Raw genomic sequence first — 6,000 nt, 5'->3', positions numbered from 1 at the left:
CGGCCAGCTGGTCTGCGCATGCTCTGAGGGCGCGGCTGGGGATGCCGTCTGGGCCTGCAGCCTTGCGAGGGTTAACACGTTTAAATGTCTTACTCACCTCGGCTGCAGTGAAGGAGAGTCTGCATGTTTTCGTTGCAGGCCGTGTCAGTGGCACTGTATTGTCCTCAAAGCGGGCAAAAAAGTTATTTAGTCTGCCTGGGAGCAAGACATCCTGGTCCGTGACTGGGCTGGGTTTCTTCTTGTAGTCCGTGATTGACTGTAGACCCTGCCACATGCCTCTTGTGTCTGAGCCGTTGAATTGAGATTCTACTTTGTCTCTGTACTGACGCTTAGCTTGTTTAATAGCCTTGCGGAGGGAATAGCTGCACTGTTTGTATTCGGTCATGTTGCCAGACACCTTGCCCTGATTAAAAGCAGTGGTTCGCGCTTTCAGTTTCACATGAATGCTGCCATCAATCCACGGTTTCTGGTTAGGGAATGTTTTTATCATTGCTATGGGAACGACATCTTCAACGCACGTTCTAATGAACTCGCACACCGAATCAGCGTATTCGTCAATATTTTTATCTGACGCAATACGAAACATGTCCCAGTCCACGTGCTGGAATCAGTCTTGGAGTGTGGAGTCCACTTGGTCGGACCAGCGTTGGACAGACCTCAGCGTGGGAGCTTCTTGTTTAAGTTTCTGCCTGTAGGCAGGGATCAACAAAATGGAGTCGTGGTCAGCTTTTCCGAAAGGGGGGGCGGGGCAGGGCCTTATATGCGTCGCGGAAGTTAGAGTAACAATGATCCTTCTGGTGGTCCTTCTGTAGCTCAGTTGGTAGAGCATGGCGCTTGTAACGCCAGGGTAGTGGGTTCGATCCCCGGGACCACCCATACGTAGAATGTATGCACACATGACTGTAAGTCGCTTTGGATAAAAGCGTCTGCTAAATGGCATATATTATATGATCCAAGGTTTTACCACCCCTGGTTGCGCAATCGATATGCTGATAAAATTTAGGGAGTCTTGTTTTCAGATTAGCTTTGTTAAAATCCCCAGCTACAATGAATGCAGCCTCCGGATAAATGGTTTCCAGTTTGCAAAGAGTTAAATAAAGTTCGTTCAGAGCCATCGATGTGTCTGCTTGGGGGGGGGATATATACGGCTGTGATTATAATCGAAGAGAATTCTCTTGGAAGATAATGCGGTCTACAGTTAGTATAGCTAGCTGTTATAGTTAGTGTTAGTAAGTATAGCTAGCTGTTAGGGTAAGTGTTAGCTGATTTAGCTAGTTGTTAGTGTTAGCTAGTATAGATAGCTGTTAGGGTTAGTCTTAGCTGGTATAGTCAGCTGTTATGGTTAGTGTTTTCCAGTATAGTCAGCTGTTATGGTTAGTGTTAGCTAGTATAGCTAGTTGTTAGGGTTAGTGTTAGCTACGGTAGTATAGCTTGCTGTTTGGTTTAGTGTTAGTTGATATAGAGCTGTTAGGGTTAGTGTTGGCTAGTATAGATAGCTGTTAATGTTACCTAGTATATAGCTGTTAGTGTTAGCTAGTATAGCTAGCTGTTAGGGTTAATGTTAGCCAGTATAGTTCACTGTTATAGTTAGTGTTAGCTAGTATAGCTAGCTGTTAGTGTTAGCTTGTTTAACTAGCTGTTAGGGTTAGTATTAGTTGGTATAGCTAACAGTTAGGGTTAGCTCGCATCCGCTACAAGACCATGGTGCTTGCCTACGGAGCTGTGAGGGGAACGGCACCTCAGTACCTCCAGGCTCTGATCAGGCCCTACACCCAAACAAGGGCACTGCGTTCATCCACCTCTGGCCTGCTCGCCTCCCTACCACTGAGGAAGTACAGCTCCCGCTCAGCCCAGTCAAAACTGTTCGCTGCTCTGGCCCCCCAATGGTGGAACAAACTCCCTCACGACGCCAGGACAGCGGAGTCAATCACCACCTTCCGGAGACACCTGAAACCCCACCTCTTTAAGGAATACCTAGGATAGGATAAGTAATCCTTCTCACCCCCCCCCCTTAAAATATTTAGATGCACTATTGTAAAGTGGCTGCTCCACTGGATGTCATAAAGTGAACGCACCAATTTGTAAGTCGCTCTGGATAAGAGCGTCTGCTAAATGACTTAAATGTTAAATGTAATGTAGCTGATGTAGCTAGCTTTTAGGGTTAGCTGATATATCTAGCTGTTAGATTTAGTGTTAGCTTGTATAGCTAGCTGTTCGGGTTAGGGTTAGCTGATATACCTAGCTGTTTGTGTTACGGTTAGTCAGGATAGCTAGCTGTTAGGGTTAGTGTTAGCTGCTATAGCTAGCTGTTAGTGTTAGCTAGTATATCTAGCTGTTAGGGTTATTTGGTCAAACTAGCAGATAGGGTCAGGGTTAGTTGATATTGCTCGCTCTTATGGTTAGGGTTAGCTGATATAGCTAGCTGTTAGGGTTAGTGTTAGCTGGTATATCTAGCTGTTAGGGTTAGTTGGCATAACTCCCGAGTGGTGCAGCAGTCTAAGGCACTGCATCTCAGTGCTTGAAGCATCACTACAGTCCCTGGTTCTAATCTAGGTTGTATCACAACTGTGCTTGATTGGGAGTCCCATAGGGAGGCGCACCATTGGCCCAACGTTGGCTGGTGTAGGTTGTCATTGTAAATATGAATTTGTTCTTCAATGACTTGCCTAGTTAAATAAATGAAACATGTTTTGTGTGTGTTAGCTGGTATAGTTAGCTGTTAGGGTTAGCTGGTATAGTTAGCTGTTAGGGTTAGCTGATATAGTTAGCTGTTAGTGTCCAATTTGTAAGTCGCTCTGGATAAGAGCGTCTGCTAAATGACCTAAATGTAAATGTCTAAATGTAGTGTTAGCTGGTATAGTTAGCTGTTAGTGTTAGCTGGTATAGTTAGCTGTTAGTGTTAGCTGTTAGGGTTAGCTGATATAGCTAGCTGTTAGTGTTAGCTGGTATAGCTAGCTGTTAGGGTTAGCTGATATAGCCAGTTATTAGTGTTAGCTAGCTCTTAGTGTTTGGGTAAACTGATGTAGCTAGCGGTTAGGATTAGGTGGTATAGCTAGTTGTTACGCTTAGTGTTGGCTGGTGGAGCTGGCTACATTTTAATAAAAAGCTTGTTTTTTACATTCCTATGTGAATATTTGTTCATTTGAAACGTTTAACATTTTGATGGCGATGCTGAAAAAAGATTGAAGCCTCAAATCTCTGTCCCTCACTAGTGTGTGTGTGTGTGTTTGCAGTCTTTCTAGTGTGATTCAGCTGTGTGTCTCTGCCAAGGTACCTCTTATACGTTCTAATAATCAACAATGTACTTTACTGTGCTCAAAAATATGATATTTTTATCAAAGTGTTTAATTGATCATTTATTTTCAGTTATTGCTGGCACGGTCATTACGAATTATGTGAAATAATATTATAAACAGTCCAATAAGACACAGAGTTAACAACTATTTTAATTGTGTAGTAAGTTTTCCAGTATACAACTTGTGTATTCACTTGTGTTTTTAAAAGTTCATACAATGTTCAACTTGTTGCTAAAGAACTGAATGTTGTTTCACAGAATACGATGATTCTATATCGTCTTTTTGAAATAGATTCTGTTGAGTGCATAATGCATGCAGCACGAGTAACATTATGAAACCGTGTGTACAAGCACCATAACATGCTACGCTCATGTAACTCACTAGGACTACAAGTGAACAACAAGTTGTTGTTATCTTGTTATGTTCATGTTAACACACAAAACCACTCTTATTTTTGATATGCTGTCCTTCTTCATTTCCATGTACATATATAGATGGAAATAGTTTGTTATATTGGCTGAAAATGTAATTTTCCATGAAGGTTTTAAAGTGTTCACCACGCAAACCATTGCAAATAAAAATATTTAAAGAACCATGTGGGCCTTGGTTGTGTGTCAGACTATTGTTAGGAAATGGTCGTTTTTAAGATGTATTTAGACAACACATAATCACATAATCACACTCCATACCCACTAGGGGCGTTCTTTTTATCTATGCTCTCAAGGATACTCTGAGGCAATTTCCTGTTTGGAATTGATCAAAAGAATGACGTGGCTAGCCCTCATTAGGTTTGGGACTTCTTGGTGCCATGTGGTGGAGAGGGAGAAATGGTTGTTTGGTGTGCAGGTAGCCTAGTGGTTAAGAGCGTTGGGCCAGTCACTGAAAGGGTGCTAGTTTGAATCCCGTAGCCAAAGAGGTGACCAAATCTGTCGATGTACCCTGTAAATCGCTCTGGATAAGACAACTGATAGACCAAACAACACTGGAGGTGTCTGGCTCAGATGGTCAGATGCTGGAGAAGTTTTTTAAGCTTGCTCCCTCTGGGTGTTCTGTTTACAGGTAAAGGACCCATAAGGCAGAGTGAAGTTTATATCAGACTATGGCTGGATTAGACTGGGTAAAGTTTGTGTTCAGCTGTGTATATTTTGCCACAGACTCAAAGCTTCATCCCTGTCCTACATTGATCGTAGAGATTTGAGGACCTGATGTAAATGTTCCTCCCCTTAATTTAACACCGGTAAACACAGACCAGAGTTATAGTAGTGGTAGTGTCTTCAGTGTAAGGACAGATGCTGAGAGACGAGAAGCAAGTACAGGGAGTGAATATTTAATAAATAACTGACATGAAACAAAACAAGGACAGCATCTGGACAAGGGGAACAAAACAAGGACAGCATCTGGACAAGGGGAACAAAACAAGGACAGCATCTGGACAAGGGGAACAAAACATGAATTCAAACACAAGGAAGAAACAGAGGAAGAAACAGATATTGGGTTAGTAGAGTCCAGGTTACCATTATAGTAGTGGTAGTGACTGATTATAGTAGTGGTAGTGACTGGTTATAGTAGTGGTAGTGTCTACAGTAGTAATGGTAGTGACTGGTTATAGTAGTGGTAGTGACTGGTTATAGTAGTGGTAGTGTCTACAGTAGTAATGGTAGTGACTGGTTATAGTAGTGGTAGTGACTGGTTATAGTAGTGGTAGTGACTGGTTATAGTAGTGGTAGTTTCTACAGTAGTAATGGTAGTGACTGGTTATAGTAGTGGTAGTGACTGGTTATAGTAGTGGTAGTGACTACATTAGTAATGGTAGTGACTGGTTATAGTAGTGGTGGTGACTGGTTATAGTAGTGGTAGTGACTGGTTATAGTAATGGTAGTGACTGGTTATAGTAGTGGTGGTGACTGGTTATAGTAGTGGTAGTGACTGGTTATAGTAGTGGTAGTGACTGGTTATAGTAGTGGTAGTGACTGGTTATAGTAGTGGTAGTGACTGGTTATAGTAGTGGTAGTGACTGGTTATAGTAGTGGTAGTGACTGGTTATAGTAGTGGTAGTGACTGGTTATAGTAGTGGTAGTGACTGGTTATAGTAGTGGTAGTGACTGGTTATAGTAGTGGTAGTGACTACAGTAGTAGTGGTAGTGACTGGTTATAGTAGTGGTAGTGTCTACAGTAGTAATGGTAGTGACTGGTTATAGTAGTGGTAGTGACTGGTTATAGTAGTGGTAGTGACTGGTTATAGTAGTGGTAGTGTCTACAGTAGTAATGGGTAACGATGCTTCGTGGGTGACTGTTGTTGATGTGTGCAGAGGGTCCCTGGTGCGTGCCCGGGTATGGGCGAGGGGACGGACTAAAGTTATACTGTTATATTGTGTTGTTGATGTGTGCAGAGGGTCCCTGGTTCGCGCCCGGGTATGGGCGAGGGGACGGACTAAAGTCATACTGTTATATTGTGTTGTTGATGTGTGCAGAGGGTCCCTGGTTCGCGCCCGGGTATGGGCGAGGGGACGGACTAAAGTTATACTGTTATATTGTGTTGTTGATGTGTGCAGAGGGTCCCTGGTTCGCGCCCGGGTATGGGCGAGGGGACGGACTAAAGTTCTACTGTTATATTGTGTTGTTGATGTGTGCAGAGGGTTCCTGGTTCGCGCCCGGGTATGGGCGAGGGGACGGTCTAAAGTTCTACTGTTATATTGTGTTGTTG

This window comes from Oncorhynchus gorbuscha, linkage group LG07, assembly GCF_021184085.1.
Source record: "Oncorhynchus gorbuscha isolate QuinsamMale2020 ecotype Even-year linkage group LG07, OgorEven_v1.0, whole genome shotgun sequence".
NCBI lineage: Eukaryota > Metazoa > Chordata > Actinopteri > Salmoniformes > Salmonidae > Oncorhynchus > Oncorhynchus gorbuscha.
The sequence above is the reverse complement of the archived record's forward strand: the minus strand, read 5'-3'. Positions refer to the sequence as shown.